This window comes from Crinia signifera, chromosome 1, assembly GCF_055691185.1.
Source record: "Crinia signifera chromosome 1, ASM5569118v1, whole genome shotgun sequence".
Lineage (NCBI taxonomy): Eukaryota > Metazoa > Chordata > Amphibia > Anura > Myobatrachidae > Crinia > Crinia signifera.
This window is the reverse complement of record NC_139217.1, coordinates 95,135,608-95,159,625: the sequence shown is the minus strand read 5'-3', so window position 1 is coordinate 95,159,625 and position 24,018 is coordinate 95,135,608. Positions and strand designations below refer to the sequence as shown.

At 44.4% G+C, this 24,018-nt stretch overlaps 1 long non-coding RNA gene and 1 pseudogene across 1 annotated transcript in view; both read right to left on the bottom strand.

The window, feature by feature from the left end:
- The window catches only part of LOC146058429 (uncharacterized), a 91,643-nt gene that overhangs the window by 15,770 nt on the left and 51,855 nt on the right, over window positions 1–24,018 (bottom strand). The gene's annotated exons all lie outside the window — the stretch shown is intronic.
- Window positions 14,113–14,229, bottom strand: LOC146040925 (5S ribosomal RNA; annotated as a pseudogene).

Sequence of the window (24,018 nt, the reverse complement as noted above, 5' to 3'; positions counted from 1 at the left end):
AGTCAGGATTAATAAACTTTTAGAATAACCGTTCCAAGGACTTCACCTATTGCAGCTGCCTTTCTTGTAAAATTAGATTAATTTCCAGATACTCAGCTACCCCTAAGAATAAGGGGCATATCTATTAGACAAATCTTCCCTTAAAATATGGAAAAGCTGGTTGGCATGATTAGGGACAAAGGGGCAGATTTATTTAGATGGGTGAAGTAATGAAGTGTCTGTTTTTTATCACCGGCCTATCAGCTCCTAACTGTGAAGTTACAAGCTTGGTTTGAAAAATGACAGGTTGGAGCTGATTGGTCGGTGATATAAACCAGACACATTTCACTGAGCTTAATAAATCTACCTCAAAATGAGGTATCCTTGCAATGGAATAATATACAAAGTAGGAGATATCTAAGCTGTATGTTATTGCGTTCCAATGAAAAAATATTACTTATTGCCATGACATGGAGAGATAAGTATTTTTGGTACTTGTTTCCTAGCACGGCCACACCGATTCAGATCGGGGTGGTCGTGTCGGAAAAATCGGGTCGATCGCATCGCATGCGATTTGGTCGCATGCGATGTGATCGACGCGACCGACCGATTTTTGACCCGATTTTTTTCATTGAATCCAATGTAAATTGGGTCCCTGGGACCCAATTTTACATTGGATTCAATGAAAAAAATTCCCAACCCCCCCAAATTAAAGCGCGTTAACCCCAGGCCACGATAGACGCCAACCCGAAGCGTGGCGAGCGCAGCGAGCCCGCGAGGGGCGGCGGTACGCGTCCTCCGACCTTTTCATGCCCTACTATCCACGTCGGCGTGGAGTGAGAATAGAATAGTGTGGCGAGCGCAGCGAGCCACTGAGCCCGAAGCGTGGCGAGCGCAGCGAGCCCCGCGAGGGGACGCGGATACCTTCACAGGTAAACGCGTCCCTTCGCGGGCTTCACAGGTGTCCGCGTCGCCACGGACACCTGTGAAGCCCGCAAGGGGACGCGTATAACTGTGAAGGTATCCGCGTCCCCTCGCCACGCTTCGGGCTCGGTGGCTCGCTGCGCTCGCCACACTATTCTATTCTCACTCCACGCCGACGTGGATAGTAGGGCATGAAAAGGTCGGAGGACGCGTACCGCCGCCCCTCGCGGGCTCGCTGCGCTCGCCACGCTTCGGGTTGGCGTCTATCGTGGGGTGACGACGGGGACATCTATAATGTGAAATGGGTCATATTGGCCCATTTCACATTTTTTCACATTTTTACAGCATTTCAATGTTAAAATTTTTTTTAACATTGAAGCCTATGCAAAAATCGGGTGCATCGCGTCGCATCGCGTCGGGACCAATGTTAATGGTCCCGACCGACGCGATGCCCCCGATATTTTACCTTTCCCGACAAGATTTCAATGTTAAATTTTTTTTTAACATTGAAGTCTATGGAAATATCGGGGGCATCGCGTCGGTCGCGTCGGGACCAATGTTAAAGGTCCCGACCGACGCGATGCCCCCGATATTGTCTCCTAGCCGGCTAAATGGACCTGATTTCAAAAGAAATCGGGTCCATCGGGGGTAATCGTGTCCCTTAATTAAGGGACACGATTACTTAAGATTGTGGCCGTGCTAGGAAACAAGTACCGTATTTTTAATTTCAATGGTACAATGCATTTATAATAAATATGCCCCAAATGACTGCTTCGTGCTGAGTGACAAAATCCTGGTTCCGGCGATGGTATTGGTGATAAGCATCATCTAGCGGCGATAGCATATTAACTGAACTTTTTATAGAACTATGACTGTAGATGGAGCGGTTATGGTATAAAGAGGGGACATTGTCGAGGTTGAAAAAGTTGACACTAAAAAGTCAACATGCACAAGGTGGACATAAACAAAAAGTTGACACAAACTAAAGGTTGACATGGATTTTTCATGTTTCTGTGTCAATTTCTACATTTCATCATATGGACTCCTAATCAGTGTATCACATCACCTCGAGTGACTTGCTTTGTTTGCCTTGCTTTGGTCACTTTACCATTCCCAATCCAAGTCCATGTGGATTGTAAAGTATGGAAAAGTCTAAAAAACTGAAAAAAAATTTAAATGACAACCATGTTGACTTTTTCATGTGGTGACCGTCTGCTTGTGTCGACCATTGCTTATGTTGACCTTGTGCATGTCGACCATATGGTGCCAACCTATTGTCGGTCAACCTAGGCCCTTCCAACCTAACGACTGGATGCCAGATGGAGCATAGGAACCAGCTATCTGATATTTATATTGCCCCTATCCAGGTTCCATTATGTCTTATAAAGTATCAGTATTGTGAATATTCCCAATTGTTCTGAATAATAGTTACTATGCATTGAAGTAAACAAAGTCCCTTTGTGGCTTTTACCTCATATAAGGCATCCAGTCAAACTAATAAGGAACTGCTAATGTACCTACAGTACTTAGGCAGATGGTGGAATTCATGGAGTTCATAGTTGAATACTGGCCACTAAAATGGTAATTGAAATATGCTTCTCCAATCTCCACTCATCAACCACACTCCACCTTGTGAGATTCCGTAGGGATTGTACTCAACCATTTTTTGTATACTATATATATATGGATTATACTGGATTTGTTTCATTAATTTCAAATAGTGTAATCAAGCTAGTTGTGGATTGTGTAATAGCAGGGTGTGGTATAGGACTCCGACAGTCGGGATCCCGACAGTCATTATCCCGACTGCCTGGAGTCAGACAGCATGGCGAGCGCAACAAGTCCCCTTGCGTGCTCGCTGCGCTCGCCACGCTGCGGGCACGGTGGCTCGCTACGCTCGCCACCTATTCTATTCTCCCTCTATGGGGGTCGTGGACCCCCACGAGGGAAAATAGCGAGTGGCCGTCGGGCACCCGGCTGTCGGCATTTTGACGTCGGGTAAACGACTGTCGGGATCCCGACTGTCGGGAACCTGTCCGGCACCCGTAATAGCATACAGTAGTTTAGATATATTAAGGAACTGTGGCATTATAGTTATGACCAATAGCTTAAATGGGGACAATATGCCAACATTTCCAATCCAGATCTATCTTGGGCAATGCCACTCCCTTTTAAAGGCTGGCCATATCCCTTCAGCCACAGATGACATGGACAATCTCTGAAATGAGGATGATTGACCCCTATCACCTTTAGTACACAAAAATACTATAGCTATAGTGTCCTCATAAACACCCTGCAAATTGAAGCTGCTCCCATCTCCGACTGTGCGGCTCTGCACTGCGTAAGGTAGCTCACTGGCCACTGCACCCCAGCACTGCCACTCTGCCACTCCTGGCAGCACCGCCAAACTGCCACACTGCTCCTGTACACCACGCTCCCAGCTGTACCACCCGGGGGTGTTTTTTTCTTGTTAGGGAGGCCTGGGATGGAGCATTTTTTCAGTCTACAATCACTGGATTAAAAAAAATGCCCTGGAATTGGGATCACTATGAAACTACCCCCATGAGCTGGGTAGGAGAGCCCTTGCAATGTTGTTTTTTTAAATTCTACATTTACAAGCAATCATTTTATGTTCAGGATTTTGTTTAACCTTCTGCTGACCTCAACAATTCTATATTGAGTGTTTATTAAACAAAACTTCCAGACTAAGCTTGGAGAGAGCCTTGGTTGTGTGAGTAGGTTCAGCCTCCTGGCTTAAAATGCATACAATGCACAACTAATTACCTAGAGAAACTAAAAATAATAACCCCTTTCTCACACAATAAAATTATTTTAAAATGCCAGATGTGTTCTGTTCATTGCATTTCCTCAGTGCTACACATTCTAAGTCTGCACGTTGAGGAAAATACATTAAATCAATAAGGGACTTGAGGGAAATTGATCAAAACAACATTATGTCCTTTGAAATTCTGAGATAGGCCTGTAAATTGCCACATAAACATTTTTATGTATGTGCAAGCCAGGCAGAGTTGTCAATCAGTACAAGCTAAACAAAATGATGGTCTTAAGTAAAACAAGGAAAATTAGCATTTCAAAACACCGTTATTATAAAAATATCTACATTAGACCTTAGCGATACTTACAGTAATTGATGAAAAAGTAGCTATTTATTTCTGTTACAATGTTTAAAAGGACACTAAAACTAAAATACATTAGACAGTACTTTAAGACAAAGTACTACACTTCTATACATCAATGATTTTATGAATGGAATCCAAGTTGAAGATTTATGAGCTAAAGAGATATGTCATTAAAGAGCTTATTTATCATAATGTGCATTGCAGATGGGGATTGGATATGTTAAATGCACCCGAATTCTATACCCCTAATTGCCCCGTACCCCCCCTCTCCCCCACGACCACCACCACCACCACCACCACCCTGCTAAACGAACCTGCTTCTGGCAGGAATCAGTGCCAGGCTTCTTCTCTCTCTGACCCCAGACAGATGAGATGCTGGCATGGAGTTTCATGGCATCAGCTAACCAGGGTGACAGGGAGGAGGAGCCAGACACCAACCCCTGGTGGCAGCTGTGTGCAAGTAAGTTTTATTATTTTCTTTCTATTCACAAGTGTTAAGCAGTAATTAAATAAACCGAGGATGTCTCCGCACTTCAGAACAATCTTAATTAACTTGATGAGTGTGCAAAAAAGTGGAAAATGAGGTTCAATGTTGATAAATGCAAGGATATGCACCTTGGGAGACATAACCAATGTGCTAGTTATAACTTAAGCGAGGAGGCATTGGGAAATTCAGAACTTGGAATGAATCTAGGAGTCCAAATAGATAACAAATTGGGGTGTAGTGCTTAATGTCATATAGCAACAAGGCAAACAGAATACTAGCATGTATAAAAAGGGGTATGGAAACTAGGGACTCAAAAGTAATTATGCCACTGTACAAAGCATTGGTTAGACCACACCTAGAATATGGAGTACAGTTCTGGGCCCCACACTATAAAAGGACATCATAGAACTGGAAAAAATCCAAAGATGAACAACAAAACTAATATAAGGAATGGGAATGGAGAATTTAAGCTACAGTTAAATGAAGACAGATTAACAAATTGGGACTGTTTACACTAGAGAAGAGATGTTTAAGGAGGGACATGCTTAACGTGTACAAATATATCAGGGGCCAATATTTGGAACTGTCAAGCACCCTTTTTACTGCAAGGATGGACTCTAGGACACGTGGGCACGAGGTTAGATTAGAAGAAAAAAATTGTTCCCTTAGAAGAAAAACATTTTTTACAGTCAGGGCAGCCAAACTATGGAACTCTCTTCCTGGTGAGGTGGTGTCGGTAGGCACAATAAATACGTTTAAAATAAGGTTGGACAAACATTTATTGGTCAAAAACATTCAGGAGTACAAATAAGAATAATCTGTCTTTAAAAATATTAGTATTCACTACATATAACAAGGCAGTGGCGTAACTATAGCTCCGCAGCCCCCGCGGTGGCGGGGGGCACAGAGAAATTGGGGGCGCCGCTGGGGGGGCTGCGGGGCTATAGTTACCCGCGGTCTGCGTCTCGCCTGGCTCTCCGCCGGGACCTGCCTGACCGTCACGGTCCCGGCCGGCTCCTGCTGCAATGAAAACTGACAATTCGAAAATGGCTGCCCCCATACTGCAGACAGTTTTCTGTCTGCAGTATGGGGGCAGCCATTTTCTAAGAGTCAGTTTTCATTGTAGCAGCAGGAGCCGGCCGGGACCGTGACGGTCAGGCAGGTCCCGACAGAGAGCCGGGCGAGACGCAGACCGCAGGTAAGAAGGGGGGGCAGGTTAGGTGTGTGCGGGGGTGCCGAATAAACGTGCGGCGGGGGGGGGGGGGGGGGCGCTAAATAGTTAGTTACGCCCCTGTAACAAGGGTTAAGCTATTAAACCAAGGTTGAACTCGATGGACGCAAGTCTTTCTTCAGCCTTAACTACTATGTAACTATGTAACTATGTTGGCTCTAAGCTCTTCTCTGCTTGCCAAAGCTGAGCTGTATTACCGGGACTGGAGGGAAGCCAGAAAAACGCTATCTGAAGATGTATCACAGAGCTGTCACACTAGTATTACAGAGCTGCCTTTGGTATTTTATAAAAATGTAATTTGCGTAAATTTAGACAAAACACATTTACCATTAAGGTATGAAAATGTGATCTGACTATTTAACAAAAAAAAATTGAATTTAAAGGCAAAATCTCCAATCTCCCTTTTATTCTTGGAATACTAAAATAATGTGAAAATCCAATATTCTAATTTGGTATTTATCTAGCAAAGTCTATGGAATTACTATTACAAGCTGTCTGGCTGATATGGGCAACTTCTGTATTTTATCTCTCTCAATGGTTTCATAAAACTTTGCCACTTTAGTGTATCACTTTCATCTACTGTGCCCATTACTCAAGTAGGTTACTGAAACGTTCATACTTTTTGTTTCACTAGGTATTATTATTATTATAATTATTTTATTTACAGGGCATCTCAAGTGGTTTGCAACGCCGTACATACAGTATGGCGCACAAAAGAACAATACAGGGTACACAGAAATAAACATAACTGTAATTGAAGAACACAGGTAACAATTAGCATCACAATTTTTTAAATCTAAGAAAGAAGAATGGGGGGGGGGGGGGTTTGACATGGGAAAAGAGGGGCGTGGAAGGAAGATACACAATATTAATTCTATTATAAATGTATGTCGAAATACCAAACATTACTCCAGCCTATACTGTGTCTGCAAATATTTTCATTTAACAGACAAAATGGTCAACACTATGTAGTGTCGAAATTAGGGCGCTATATGCAATTTATAGCACAGAAAAAAGTGTTTTTAAACAGTAATTGGTCATATATAGATAATATATACTATAAGAGCTGCAGCCCTATGAGTGTACAAGTGTGGGTACACTGCAACTGATCTCTAGCTGGAAATATAGTATAACCAGCTGAGAATCAGAGGAAAAATGTATACAACAGAAAAGGGGTGGAGAGCTGCGCTAATGAAAATATCAAGTACCATGGAAGAATACACTTACTGTACACAAAGGGGGTGTTTTTTATATTTTACTGACTATATTAAATCGTATTTTAATTTTAAGAAAAAACAATTGTACATAAAAAATAGTATAAAAATTCATATACTTTCGAGGTGGCCACCTAAAGACATATATCAATATACATTAGTACATAAAAATGCAATTGGATGAATTATAAACGTATACGTTTTATAGTAAAATAGGTGTTTGTACTACACCCTATAATTTGCAAATAAAGGGACAATAAAATAAACAAATCCTGTCTCCGTATTTTGGTACCACTTTAAATTTAGTGGTTATAGTGCAGTCACAGTTTGTGGTTATAATCTGGATTGAAAGTGTGTATGCAGACGCTGAATGCGCGTCTCTCACCTGTGCCTCCGTGCGCTGCTGGCTAGAAGATCTGAGTGTCCCTCCGGAGCAACGGTGGAGGGGAGCTGGCCAGGTGGATGTTGTTGCTGGCTGCCGCTCTTACCCTCCGGACCCGTGCCGCTATTGATGTTATGGGCGGTGTCGTCTCTCTCACAGACGCTGGGTTCACTGGTGCATCATTGGAGTTCTCAGATGTGCCGGATGGAATATGCAGCGAGGTGGCAGGTGGAAATCGCCTGTGTAGGTGCCGTAATTTTTCTGCTAGTTTTGTAAGTTTGCAGGTACAGGTTCCACAAGGCTTTATGCACTGGGCAGGCTGGAAATTCTCCCTCTAACGCGTTTTGCCCCTAACAGGGGGGCTTTTTCAAAGAGCTCTTTGAAAAAGCCCCCCTGTTAGGGGCGAAACGCGTTAGAGGGAGAATTTCCAGCCTGCCCAGTGCATAAAGCCTTGTGGAACCTGTACCTGCAAACTTACAAAACTAGCAGAAAAATTACGGCACCTACACAGGCGATTTCCACCTGCCACCTCGCTGCATATTCCATCCGGCACATCTGAGAACTCCAATGATGCACCAGTGAACCCAGCGTCTGTGAGAGAGACGACACCGCCCATAACATCAATAGCGGCACGGGTCCGGAGGGTAAGAGCGGCAGCCAGCAACAACATCCACCTGGCCAGCTCCCCTCCACCGTTGCTCCGGAGGGACACTCAGATCTTCTAGCCAGCAGCGCACGGAGGCGCAAGTGAGAGACGCGCATTCAGCGTCTGCATAGACACTTTCAATCCAGATTATAACCACAAACTGTGACTGCACTATAACCACTAAATTTAAAGTGGTACCAAAATACGGAGACAGGATTTGTTTCTTTTATTGTTCCTATATTTGCAAATTATAGGGTGTAGTACAAACACCTGTTTTACTATAAAACGTATACGTTTATAATTCATCCAATTGCATTTTTATGTACTAATGTATATTGATATATGTCTTTAGGTGGCCACCTCGAAAGTATATGAATTTTTATACTATTTTTTATGTACAATTGTTTTTTCTTAAAATTAAAATACGATTTAATATATTCAGTAAAATATAAAAAACACCCCCTTTGTGTACAGTAAGTGTATTCTTCCATGGTACTTGATATTTTCATTAGCGCAGCTCTCCACCCCTTTTCTGTTGTAAATATTTTCATTTCACCCATTCAATCACCAGACTTCCCAACTGATCAAGATACATTCTGCAGTATACACCACAAGGTGGTTCAGTAGTAGTATTTCAGTTTAAACTAGTGACTCTATAAAAGGTTTCCATTTCATGTAGAAGTGTGCTACCCCTATTTTCAAGTCAGGTAAAAGGGTTTGTCTATTATAATACAATGTTTTGAGCAATACAAATTAAACAGCAGCCAAAATAGGAGGAGTAGAGGAAGACTAGTTACATAACAGAACTTTCTTAGCCACTGTAGCAATTATGGTAAGTAAAGGTCTACATAACTTATCTTCTATCCCTTTATTCCAGATAGAGAAGTTAGCACATAACAATGTGGTTAGCTCTGTGGGAAAATGACAAGGGAATATAGAGTTAATGTAATTCTTAATCTTACACCAAAATTGGTTGACATTAGGACAAAGCCAAATATTATGGTAAAAGGTAGCATTAGGATGTTTACATTTTAGAAAATACCCAGTCTCACCCAGAACCATACGCCTCCTTTGTGCCTGGGAAATATACACAAAAATAATTGTTTGTATGTGGACTTCCTGCAACAACGAGCTTCGAAGTCACCTCAGTGCAGAGTTGCAATAAAGCAAAATGGATTTCTGGGATGTGATTAAAGGAATATCATGTGACCAGGCTTCCACGGTCAATTTCCATGTCTTACTAGGGGCCCGAACACAAATATATAGTAGTATAAGAATGTCACAATATAAAAGATAATAAAGAATCAGGTCTCGGGAAGTCAAGACGGATATTTGTGGGAGGATTGATCTGACATAGCAGCAGCACAATTCTTAGTACATAATAGAACTGAGATGTAGGTAAGCAGATGAGTTGCCTGCATGCTACCAGGGGCAGGTTGGCATTGGTAGAGATGAATGAACACGAGTGAGAAGAGATGCCGTTATAGATGGCTGTAATTGAAATGCTGGAAGGGGGCTGTGAGAATGGGAGGAGAGAAGGCCCTGCTCCAATGAGCTTACAGTCTAGAGGGAGGGGGAGACAGACAGGTGACATGAGGTGTAGACAAACAGGCCTGATGGCAGAAAGTGAGCATGGCAGGGATGGGCAGGACATGAAGCCACAAGTAGGGAGAGTGGCCTCAGTACTAGGTTATGCAGGAGGGTATGCTTTGATCAACAGGTGGGTTTTCAGTGAAGGTTTGAAGCATTGCACGGTTGGTGAAAGCAAGGTGCTCATTACAGTGAATGGGGCAGCACAGGCAAAATCTTGGTTGCATGCATGGGATGCAGTGACAAGAGGAGAGGAGATGTGACGGTCATTGGTTGACTGGAGAGGGTGAGAAAGAGTTTGTAATGAAATGAGGTTGGAGATGTGGCGAGCAGTTGAGTTAGAAAGGACCTTGTATGTGAGGTTGAGGAGTTTTAAGAGAATTACAGTATGTTGGGCAATAGAGCAGAGTAGATTTTCTTGAAGGAGATTGGCGGAAGTGGAGCAGCGGGAGAGGAAGATAAGTTTAGCTGCAGAGTTGAGGACAGACTGGAGGGGAGCGAGCTGATAGTGTCCAGTGGCCAGTGAGGAGATGAATCGGGAGATGACCAGTGAGTGAATAATACGTTTTGTCTCACTCTGGGAGAGAAACGGCCTGAGCATGTTCTGCCCATCTAGTAAGCATGCATTAATCTGCCATTTCAGTTATTTTTTTTAAACCATTGTTTTTTCAGCACTTTACAGAGAATATTTGGCCATTTACATATGTCTCTGCCCAGTGATGCTTACAATATATATTCCCTACCACCTGCACACACGTGCATAGAGTAAGGTTATTTTTTTCAGTTTATAATTAACCTACCTGCATACATATTCAGTGAGCAATCAGAAGCTCAACTGTAATCCACCACATAACTGAACCTATGGAGGACAGGATGGCACAATTTACATAAAGTTATATTTTTTACCAAATATATCAACAACAAACTTTTATCCTAAGGGCGTCATGATTCAAGACAGTTTGTGAACGGCAGCCACAGATTCACCAGACATTTTATCTTTCTAGCAAGCTGCTCCTTGGCCCCCAACTTTAGTTTAAGGATCAGTAACACAATTCATTTTGGGATCAGAGAATGTTACTGATCACGACAGGTACCTTAGCTTTTCTGGCGGATATAATATGAATTGTTCACTACTGTTATGTTGGCTGACATATTACCTTGGACACCTCCAATTGACTGCTAGGTATAAAATGGAATCTTTGCTCTACTGACTGGTGTACACTTATTTCTCTGTTGTTCTGGTTGGTAATAACATAACAGGTGCGCTGGCTGATCTAGTCACTGTGGGTTTGGTACTGTACATAAACATATGTAAACACAATGGACATGTTGAACTAAGTCTGTGTATAAGGCAAGTGGGCCCCAGCCTGCTACCTTGCCTAGGGCCATGTTTTAAATGAATCTGGTTCTCAATAGACTACAGCTAGATATAACATGTGGCCATAAGTTTATCTGAATGGCAGAGTTACTAAGTTTTCAGGTATTGGCACAGGAGCACATTTAAATAGAACTGTTTTTATGTACTGCATTAGACATATTTACTTAAGAATATACATTTACCATTAAAGCTCATTTCAATAAGGACCTTTTTTTCTGTTATACTGTTTTATCAAGAATGTGCAACATTAAACATACATTTCCCAACATTTCAAATGATACTAAACATTTCCCTAAATAGATTCACTGTTAGGTTTGTCCCAGCTGCTTTATGTTCTGCAATTGGACAGGTGCACAAAGTTGAATATATATTTTTGAACATAAAATCTAATAATAAAGTAGAAACCTCACAGACATATACTATAGAGGTCATATACAATTGTGTACTGTGCATGAACCCGACAGACACATTTTTTTAATGCAGATGTGGTAAACAGTTTTTCGTAAATTCCTATTATGAAAGTAAATATTTTTGCCGAAATTTTCCAATGTTCTCTTGCCAGGAGATGAGCTCCCAGGTAAAGATCTGGAAGCAATGATATAGTATAGTGCTATTACACTGCTTCATTGTTCAGGCTCCCATCAGCTGGCTGGCGCATACCTCACCAAAAGAAGCCTAAAGGTACATATACACCTACAGATTTATCTGACCAATCTATCTGGTGGGAACAAAAAACAATCAAAAATTTTCTCCCAAACAGTGGAAAGCAATGATCAGTCAGACCAATTGTTTAAATCAAACTGATATAACAAATGTGTACTGTGCAAGAACCCGACAGACACATTTTTTTAATGCAGATGTGGTAAATAGTTTTTCGTAAATTCCTATTATGAAAGTAAATATTTTTGCTGAAATTTTCCAATGTTCTCTTGCCAGGAGATGAGCTCCCAGGTAAAGATCTGGAAGCAATGATATAGTATAGTGCTATTACACTGCTTCATTGTTCAGGCTCCCATCAGCTGGCTGGCGCATACCTCACCAAAAGATGCCTAAAGGTACATATATACCTACAGATTTATCTGACCAATCTATCTGGTGGGAACAAAAAACAATCAAAAATGTTCTCCCAAACAGTGGAAAGCAATGATCAGTCAGACCAATTGTTTAAATCAAACTGATATAACAAATGTATCCAAGCATATGTTTTTTTTTCTGTTTTCCAGCATTTGTCATTTGCCCCCATACATTACCATTTTTTTGTTCCCACCAGATAGATTGGACAGATAAATCTGTAGTTGAGTACCCACCTTTAGACTGAAAAAGAAATGTGAGTTATTAGCCTATAGGTTACTATTGGAAATGCTATCTAGCTGTATCCTATTGGGGCAAAGCTCTGGAATACTTCATTTGGTAAAACTAACAGCTTTGCAACCCCCATAAAAATTGTAAGGACAGCACTGCAGTCAGAAATGGAGAGATATCTGTAGCACCTCCATAGTATATTTTTCATGAATATCCCACAAATTTTATTTGAAATATAGACCCCTCATATTTAAATATATGCCCCTCATATTTAAATATATACATAAAAGTTCCTACAGCAGAACAGTGCCTAGGTGGATTCTAGACTTGCTGATTTTGAGGAAATATATATTGACTCAGATATATAGTCGCAGGGGTAGCATAATTCCTCACTTGTAGGAAATGGTACTTATGTATTAGCAGGGCGCCCATTACGTAGTTTGCGTAATGGTGTATTGATAATACCAATACACCACTATGCTGGCTACGTAAACGACGTAACTTACGCAAACTACGTAATTTATGTAAACTCCGTAATTTACATAGTTGGCGCTGTGCTAATTCATAATGGTTCATATCCCCAGTATCCACGTCATACCCCCATTATCCACGTGTGCGTAGAGATAATTATATAAAGTGTGGCGAGCGCAGCGAGCCACCGAGCCCGAAGCATGGCGAGTGCAGCGAGCCCTGCGAGGGTATGGGGGTATGATGTGGATAGTGGGGATATGATCGTGTAAGTGTGTGTGTGTGTCTGTTTGTAGTGTGTGTGTGTGTGTGTGTGTGGAGTGCATTATACTTACCCTCAAGGATGTCCCCGGCGCCTCCGGCACTCGACTCCCCACACTTGCGTCCTCCATGACAGTTCCCAGCGGCAGCAATGTATGCAATTAGCGTAGTGCCGCCGGGGGAGCAGGGAAACCATGTGATGCTCCCCCAGCGGCAGTACGCTGAATTACGTACATTGCTGCCTCCCAGCCAGGACATTTCTCCCCCCCGCCGGCTGTTGGCGTCAACCGGCTGCTGGCGGTATCTCCACCCGGCCGAACCTGCCGGTGAAGCCTCGCCACCCGCCCTAAGTAAGTGGGCAGGCACATATTAGCAAGGCACCCAGCTAGGCTGCGCTGACAACGTAGCCTAAGGTACGTTGTCAGCGTAGCGTAGCCGGGCGACTTGCTAATACATAAGTACCTAGAATATCCAGTCCATGGTTTAAAGCAGAAGTAGCAGGACTGATTAAATCCAGTCCAGGTTTTCTTAATCTGATGTGAATCATGGTTTAGTCAAAATAGATGTCTAAAGAAAGACGTAGGGAGAACAAAAAAGGTTTTTGGGGCACACTTTATGTAATAAATGAGTGAAAAGTATGTGAGAAAAATGGGTGAAGTAAAATCTAACCTTTATTTCTTCATAAATTAAAATATATACATGCACACGTCTCAATTTTAATGCAAAAAAGAAAGATTGCAAGGAGAATAAACACATCAAATCTTAGGCGTAGTAACAAATCAATTAGAATAAATGAAAAACACTGATGTTCTAAACTGGTTATTACACAACGTCCATCTGATAGGCGAATATGAATACAGGGAGTTTCCCAGTCACAAAGAGTTATTTTTATGCAAGAGAAAATAGTAACATGAGTGTCTGGTGTATCAATACAGTTGATTTTTTAATCAAATCTTGCTACGGACCCTCAATTGATATGATACAATATATTTTTTTCACATCTGTTAATTTAGCGGTCACAGGTTAGGTTGTTATTAAGGTATATCAAAGTTTATAGGTAAGATAGGAGAATGCTTTTCGTATGCACTTGCTGCTTCTGCTGTCTGGATGCGAATACAGCACTGGATATTCCCTGGTGGTCTTCCAAGAGGTACTGATCCAGCCAGTCACTGCTTAGCTGCTGAGTTCGGATGGGATCAGGCGGCACAGCGATGTATGGCAGTATATATCGACAGATGAGAGAGCCTCAAAAGCTTACTAGGAGCCAGATGTCACTTCTGCTTTTCATCTGGTGTCAGCCAGGTAAATGAGAGAGTGAGCGAGTCCAGATGACAGATGGTAATCAGGATGGAATAAGCAGAGGAAGAAAGAGTGGTACACAGGTAAAAGATATATATATGTGCCCACTGCTTAGATATTCCGGTTTGTAACCACCGTGCCAGTAATGGAGGATGCTGTGCACCGTAGTACATGCAGGGGTGAGTGGGATCTTTATGATCGATAAATTTGTGAATATGCGCAATGATTATAAAATCGATAGCGGCAAAACAAGATAAATCGTATTTTTTCACAGACACAAAAGCAGAGAAATGCTGGCACTATTTATGATTGGTATATTAGCATCAGATATCACATAAATAGCAACAGATGGAGAAAAAATTGCAATGATCAAGGTTATTCCTGAGAAATATTCTAATGCAGCCCACACACGCACCGATCCCGGCGTGCGTTGTGGGCTTAACTAGCACACATAGCATCGCATCGTATGCCTTGTGCATACAATGTGCATGCGATGCGATGCTGTGCTAGAAAAAGCTAGTACAAAAAGTATGTGCAGCACATACTTTTTGTACTGTACGATGAGGTGCCGCGGGAGCGCGCACCCCATCGTACAGCATCGCACCGCCCACATCGGTGCGTGTGTGGCCTCCTTAAGACACAGACAAAAAACCACCATAAATATATATCTGTCTGTAAGGTTCCCTCTAGGCAGTGAGCGTTGTGTTGTTAAATCAGAGTGTTGCCAGTTAGATAATAGCAAAAATTAGCAACAAGTTAACGAGCCTGTGACAATATTTCTTAGTAATATGAGAGTTGTACCTGCATAGTGCACATAGAAGTTAATAAAGAGACACAAGAATTCCTTATATATATATACAAGAAAACGGTATTGAGCTAACCTGAGAACGATGTATCATTAGCGCTTCGAAATAGCGCTGGCACGGAGCGCTGATAATTTGCTCGTTAAGGTCACCCTGCCGGCTAAGGTGCGAGCATGAGGCTTTTGTACCTGTATGTACAGTATAGCGGCGGGGGTCCCGCAACAGACACGGAGTCTGTCCGTGATGTTTTCCACCATCGGAGCTTGACCGCGCTTGCCGGGGGGAGATAGTGGAGGAGTGGTCCATGTGGCTGGAATGCCCTGACGTCGGAGACACGTGTTTCGCCGCAATAGGGCTTGATCACAGTGACGTCATGGTTTGACTAATTAACAGCAACTGTGGTTTCCTGTTCTATGTTTGTTAAGAACAGAGGATCAGTGTCCCTAATGCCTTTTAGCGGTAGGGCAATAGGCTAGGGGAATGTGGAGAACTAAGCTAAGGATCTCTGGAGTGTACCCTTATTGTGAAGACTATCTGTTGCCTGCTGGAAGACCTGCCATTCTGGCTGTGACATCTGATTTGCAAAACTGTCTATCCTGTATGCTGTCTGACTGCTATCAATAAAGAAACAGACTTTATTCTTATCCCGTGTATGTGATTCCTTGTCACATTTGGTAACCTGAGCAGAGCCGGAGATTGCAAACCACAGGAACTGGCAAAATGTTCTGGTTGCAAATTGTGCAGTTGGCTTGGGAGCCACAAAATGTTGTGATTGTGGTGTGTCCATTTTCTGGTCAGCCTGAAAAAACATTCCAAATCTGTGCCTGTATTTGAACTGCAGGACAACTTGGAGATGATAAAGGAACAGAGACTTGTGCACAGGGTGTGTCTGGTGTGCACAGGCACACCCGAATGTTTGGTTCTCCCACCCTGACACAAGCCTGTAGACTTGTGGTGACCAGAGTTGAGGGGGCTGTACAGTAATAGAGTTCTCAGGCAGTTATCAGCTGCCTGTGCAGAGCGGCAGACTCAGAAGGGTAAAATGGGCTGTACCACTGACAGAGGGGTGAACTGACTGCACTGCTGATAATTTGTGGCTGCAGCCTTCTTCTCACAGGGGGATGTCTGCCTGTGACAGTGTGAAGCAGCTGGGGGTCGGGGTCGGCAGCTGCAGGGGAACCTCTGCCAGCCTGTGACCACTGGGCATTGTGTGTCCCCTACCCTTGGGGACCTCAGTCTAGACTAGTCCAGCTAGTTCCTCCTCTAACCATGCCCCATGTCTCTTACAGCTCACCCTCTCCTGTTTATCATGTTACCTGGCCGAAAGAGAAGAAAACAGAAGACATACCCCAGCCGTCTGTGGCTGGAAGTTTGACACATTATTATGTTACCATAGAGGGTACATGCCTGCAGAGCTGCCCAGACTGATGGGGGTATTTCTGTATCAGGGGGCTGAGGGGGAATCTTCTGTAGTAGGAGGGGAGCATTTCTGTGCTGAGGGGATAATTATGTGTCTGAGGGGGAAGGGTACATTTTGTACTAAGGGGTAATTAATGATCTCTGAGAAAATTAGGTGCGAGAGAGTGAGGAGTGCAAGAACAGAGTGAGGTACAGGGGTGAGGGGTGCAAGGAGGTAGTGAGGCACAAGATGGAGGGGTACAAGGAGTGAGTGAGGTGCAGGGCTGAATGGTGCAAGGAGGAAGTGAGGCACAAGATCAGGGGGTAGAAGGAGGGAGCAAGGGGTGCATAGAGGGAGTGACGCATAAAAGGTATGCGTGGTGCAGGGGTTAAGTAAAGGAATCAGGAATTAAAACAAGCAGCAGTGATGTGTGAGACATCAAGAAAGAAAAATGTCAGACATTGGGAAAAGGTGGATGGACACAGTGGGCCAAATTTAATAGGGTGTGACTGAGAATCAGAAATTAAGAGATTTGGGGAGAGTATTCCCATTTTTTAAAGCAGCAATCATGTGCATGGCAAAATCAACCTGTTTTTTTGTTCCCCGTGTAATTGATTACCACTGGTCACACCCCATGTGGTGTTGTCTCTAGAAATGTGCAGTTTGGTCTTCATGAAATACGAACACACCTGAACTTAGGGCAGGGCCGGTGCTAGGGTGTCTGGCGCCCTCCTGCAAACCATACATTTTGCGCCCTTTCACATTGCCATTGCAACAAGCTGCAGACCGATTGTGGGAGCGTATGCAACATGCGATCCTATGGAGGATCTCGGGTGCATGTACATGTATGCATACACCATCTCAGTGCTGTGTCCGCAAAATGTTGCAGGCCATGGACGTGTGGTGATGTAAATGGCTCAAGAGTCCCTGGCAAGTACCAGAGCCAGATATGCACACAATGGCCCTTATTCTGATTGACGCGGACTTTACCGCATTCTTACGGATCGCGTCTTTTCGCCGTCTGCGCATGCGTGGAGAACGCAACGCGCATGTGCCACGCCTAGACTCCGTACCAGTTCGGCAAAATCCCGTCCAAAACTGTTGCCCGCAATCAGTCGGGAAATATGGGCGTATTATGGGCGTCATGCGGAATGGCACATGGGCGTAGTTTCAAAGTGGGCAAAACGGGGCGGAAACATGGGCGGACACGGGGGAGTACACTTATGTTGGGGGGCGTACATTCGGAAACCACTCCGAATGCACGCGATCAAAAAGGGCAGAAATGTGCGGTGTCCACAAGTGTACTATTGCTTTGCGTACACCACTCGTTCATGCGGTAGGCGAACGTACGCCTAATGACTACAACCATTAACACCTGAACCCAATAGAATCTACTCCTTTACTCATTACTCACTAATAGGACGCTTGTCAGTGCTTTAATTGAAACCATTGCTGCTTCAAGGAACCCGTACTAAACACCCACATATGCTGTACTTGTCAGACACTTTCAAACTGCTAACAATGGACATGACAGAATATTAATACTAGCAATACACATGTGTATTTGACATGTACTCATGAAACCACACATTTTGGGTAAAGTAAACACATTTATTTATATTCATGTCACAGTCAATGGCAGTGTGATGCAATGACCATAAAATAATACATACAAACAATAAACAACATGGCAGGAATGCCGCAAAATAAATAATAATACAAAACAAATATAATTGCACACAGATGGACTCCAGCACCTCCTATGTGCCACTGCACATGCAGCCAGTGGGAAATGATGAGGCTGCTGGCCCTTCTACAGCAGGGCAAGCTGCACCTGACCATTCAACAGCAGGGCACCCTACACCTGGCCCTTCTGCAGCAGGCCAACCTGCAGCTGGCTCATATGCACCATCAGCAGAATCATTTGGAACACAACCGGGGACTTCACAAGATAGTACCATGGCCATCACTTCAAGTACAGCTGACAGTAATGCCAGGCAAAAGAGGGCAACAGGGGAACCACAAAGGACATATGAAGCAAGGGCTCAGCTGGTTCCCCTCAGCACGTGATTGGACACAAGAAGCTGACACACACAGCACAATGGAAGATTTGGGAACACATAACGGCAGAGATTAATGCAGCCACAAGTTCATTTCCGACCACGTTTGGCCTTGGTAGGCTCCTTGGCCTGTGCAGCAGCTCTTCGGGGACGGCCAGATGCTGGGGCAGGTGGAGCAGATGATGTGGAGGGGTTGGCTGGTCTACCCCTCCTGCCAGCAGGGAGTGTTGCCGCTGGTAATGCACCAGAAACGGATGCCATTAGGACCCTGTTGCTGGTAACCAGCTCCACCATAAGCTCATTATGGTGGAGGAGGAGATCATTTTGGCGGGTGGCTTGCTCGGCCAGCACCTGAGCACTTGCAGCCATGGCCTGCATGCTCGCAGCCATGGACTGCTGGGTGCTGACCAAGCTCGCCAGAATCTCCTCGGTCCTACGCACCCGTTCTGATGCCAAGTCTCCCTGCTGGTTGATGTCCCCAAGCACCTCGGCCAAGGCGGCCAAATCGGCTTGGCCCGATGCCTGCTGCTGCACAGGCCTACCTCTGGGGCCAGGTGGCACGGACTCCTCCACCTCCTGAACAGAGTCGTCACCAAGCGGTGGGGTGTCTGTGGGCAAAGATAAACACAATTAGGAGACATTCTACGATAATTACTTGCACAAGTTTATGGCATGACCAATATTTACCTTCCAGAAAAGACGCAAACACTTCAGCTGGGGCCTCGCTATCCATAGTGCTCACCCCCCAGGTCTCCTCAACTGATATGCAGCTCTCGGCCATCACCTCCAGGGGGGTGAGCTCTAGCCCTGATGGCATGGGGCCGGCCCCAGATGTCTGGCTGTGGTCCCACCGCTTGGTCAGCTTCCTCTTCAGGTTGGTTTTGAAGTCCTGCCACCTGCAATGTAAGTTGACATATTAATACATGTCACTCCCAATGTTAGCTGTTGCAGCCATTGCTCTGTGCTACATATTACAACATGTGATTATTGTCCCATATATAATATTACATGCAACTATGATATCAACCGTTACAATACACATTCACAATCACCCTACTCTAACTCACAATGAAATTACATGGCAATAATGTATGTGTATCGTAACAACCTCACGGGCCATTTGCTAAATGCATCTAAGCATCAATTCAATCATTACTTGGCTATTACTGGCCACATGTATCACAAAACAACTTGCCTCTTCTTCACATGGTCCGTCTCACGAACTTGTGGCGCTACTTCATTAATCTCTGCCGTTATCTGTTCCCAAATCTTCCATCTGCGTGTGTGTGTCAGCCTCTCGGATGGACACTCTATCCAATCACGTGCTCGGGGAACCAGGATGGCCAGCTCCTGTGCTTCATATGCCTTATTTTTTTTGGGTGGTTCCGCTGTTGCACTGGCTCGCCCCTTGCCACGTCCCTGGCCACGCCCCCTGGCACCAGTCGCTGCACTTGAAGTGCTGGCCATGGTACTACCTTGTGAAGTCCCCTGTTGTGTTCCAAACAATTCTGCTGATGGTGGATATGAGCCAGCTGCAGGTTGGCCTGCTGCAGAAGGGCCAGGTGTAGGTTGCCCTGCTGTAGAATGGTCAGGTGCAGGTTCCCCTGCTGGAGAAGGGCCAGCAGCCTCCTCATTACCCACTGCCCGCATGTGCAGTGGCACATAGGTGGTGCTGGAGTCCATCTGGTCAAATAGTTGCTGCAGCACTGGGTCCACCTCTGGTTGGGATCCAGACATGTTAGCAACAACATTGTCACCTTCTAATACACCTTTATATACTGTTTGTGTAATCTGTTTGGCGGACATCAGCGGCAGCTGCGTTCCGTGCGTGAGCGTACGTCGCTGGTTTTTCGCGCCGCATACGGTGGCGGAAATTCCATTGTGTAAAACCTGGCGAAAGTTCGACATGAAATACTGGTCACCAATGCTAACATTGCATAGAATCTTCTGATACACCTGTGACTATTGCTCAATACACATGCTATTTGCTAGCATGACATGACATTTCATTCATGACTACTGTGGTATTGTGGCGTTTTAGTGCAAGCTAAAAGTAGCCCATTCCCTTAGAGAATCCAGGCCACAAGTCATGCAATACTCATCTCTACTGTTATAGACCACACATGTGAGAGCCCTATAAATAATGTCTTCCTGCTAGAATCATTTGTCTTCAGATCTGGACTTGTCAGGGTCTAAGGTAAGCTCTTCCATGCTCCTTGTAGATATGATATCCATTAACAATGTAAGTGTATGAATGTATGCACTATTGCCTCACTGACTACAGATTGTTGGGCCAGCAAAGTGGTGTATTATTATTGCAACATGTCACATGTTCACTATTTCACTCACAGGGCTTAAACCTGTGTGGGTTCATCTATTGCAGGACAACATGTCCCAGCAATAGATGAAATGTGTCATAGTACATGATGTCGGCAAAAAATGCTGACACCTTTATCTGTGTGTTTTGGACGGTGTGTATTGAGTTCATATTATTGTGTCATCATTAGAGAGTCAAATGGATCTGCGGGATTTCATGGGGCGCCCATCTATTGTACGTATTGAAGGCTACAAATCTATTTGTAGTGGGATATGGCCATTATGTGCATAGGTGCATCAGTATTTATGTTCATTTCTTTATAGGTTGCTGAAGCTATTATGCGCTACATGGAGAGGAGGCTAAGGGCACTTGCGGCTCTCCCCACTCGTCGGCCAAGGAGGCCAGGACGTGCTAGAATCTATCGCACACGGGTGACTCTGTTTGCTATGCCCGATGATGAGGTACTTACTAGGTACCGGTTACCGCCACATGTCATTCTGGATCTGCTCACCTTAATTCAGAGCGATCTGGAACCTCTACACGGGATCACGACAGCAATTCCGCCTCACACACAGCTGCTGGCGGTGTTGCATTTCTGCGCCTCAGGATCATTCCAACAAGTAGTGGCAGTACTTGCTGGAATATCTCAGCCGGCCTTCTGCCGAATCCTGAGGCGTGTGACGTCGGCCATGTTCAGGCGCAAGGGGCACTTCATGGCCATGACATTTGCCACCGAGACCCTGCGCAGAAGCCAGCAGGCCTTCCATCAAATTGCTGGCTTCCCTAATGTGATAGGGGCTGTGGATGGCACCCATGTACCATTTGTGCCTCCATCTCGAAGTGAGAAGATATATAGGAACCGCAAATTGTTCCACTCACTGAACGTGATGGTGGTATGTGGCCCATCCATGGAGATTCTCGCCTTCAACTCGAAGTTTCCCGGAAGTGCCCATGACTCTCATGTCATCCGACAAACCGGGATATGGCATAGACTCCAAGAGCTGGAAGGCCGTGATGCGTGGGTTCTGGGTGACTCCGGTTACCCATGTACGCCCTGGCTACTTACGCCGTACAGCTACCCAGCACCGGGCCCACAGGAGGCATTCAATCGGGCGCATGTTGCCACCAGGCAAGTGGTGGAGCGCTCAATTGGCCTTTTAAAAGGTCGATTTAGAGTGCTCCACCGCACTGGTGGTGACTTACAATATGCGCCTGAAATGGTGTCGAGGATCGTGGGCCTGTGTATATTTTTCCACAACATTGCTGTGCGGCGTGAGATACCCTTTGATGAGTGGGAGGTACCATCTGAGCCGCAAGATCCGCCCATGCGCCCATCCCGCGCCCCTGAATGCCGGAGGGGATACCAGCTGCGGGACTCTGTGGCGCAAAGATACTTCAGGTACATGTTATTGAGTTGACAGAACACACCAATTATTGTACAAATCACCCCTTCAAATAAGTACAGTGTGTTAGTTGTCAGTGTTACAACACGAAAATTAGCCAGCCTGCCCTCCTAATGGCAAAGAAATAGGAGATATTTATCATATGTGCTTAGTTTGGGGGGAAGATAAATATTGGTGCTAATTATTATACCTTGTTAAAGGGATCTTATGTGTTTGTTATATCTTCATTATTGTAGTTGATACTATCCCTGATGACTGGTGAGTACATTGATTTATTCTGTAATGTGTTTTGGATTTTTTCATGTGTTGATGTCTGATTTGTTTGCAGATATATATATATATATATATATATATATATATATATATATATATATATATATATATATATATCTATATATATATCTATATATATATGATATTAGAATTTATTCACATGTTTCAACATTTCAAGGAGCAGGCAGGCAGGCAGGCAGGCAGGCAGGCAGGCAGGGCTGTTGTATAATGCTGGTCTCAGGATACCTGCAAGTGTGTGTATGTGTCTTTTACACATAAATGTACGCATACACATAGATGCATAGAGTAAATAATGCTAAGTACAGCTATGCGTTGCTAAGCTATAGCACGCGTTGCTTGGCGGAGCGAGGCGTCATTGGATTTGCTAAGTGCATACACACTGTGTTTTATATATATCAGATTTGTTCATTGCCATACATCAACACTACTGTTTTGAAGGCAAGCGAATTTTTCACCATTTGTGTTGGCGCAGAGACGCTGTTCATGTAAAGATGAACAATAAAGTTATTAACACAAATAACTGTGATCAACCAATGCCACCAGCTGATTGGTTGATAGATGCCATTGTCAACATGGCGGAGACACGAAGGGCAGAACCCTTCACACATGCGGAGCTGAGGGTTCTTGTCTCCGTCATGGAGACAAGGCTGGGCCGTGCAGGGCCCTTCATAACCAACAGGCATAAGCGGAGGGCCTATGCAGCGGCAGGGCGCCGAATTTACGCCCGCACTCGGGTGCGGAGGTCCCTCGGGCAGCTGGAGAGGCGGTGGTCGGACCTCCGCAGGCGCCAGCCCCAGCTGCTTGAGCAACTCAGGGGCGAAATTGCTGAATGTGAGTATTTTAGCTATGAAATTTCGCACTTACAACATAGCATATATAAACAATAAAATGTGTCTCATGATAAGTGGGTGTCCATGGGTTTAAAAGTCCATAGACTGTTATGTGTGCTTCTTCCTGGTTAACATGCAGTCATGTGGCTTTTATATGTAATGCCATAGCATTGAGGATTATGATGCATACAATGTGCCAGATCTAATATGTGTTACACATTGCTAAATGCCTGGGTTGTAATGTGTGAACAAATTACTACCAATCACATACTACTTTAAATGTCACAATTTTGAATCCATTAACAGTAAGGAGCTACTTTCCTGCATCGTTTGCCATCATTATCACCCTTCCATGTATGTCTTGTTATGGATTAATACATGTGCCCCAATGACCCCACATTGACCATGATGTTTTTTTCTAACACACAGCACGAGCCCAAGCACAACAGGCCCGTGAAGAGGCGGAGGCTGCCCTGGCACAGGAGGAGGCCCAAGACCAGGAGGAGGAGGTGGCGGCAATGGTGGAGGAGGAGGAAGTGGAGGAGGAGGAGATGGTGGTGGAGGAGGAGGAGGTGGTGGAGGAGGATGTGGAAGCGGAGTTGGTTGCGGAG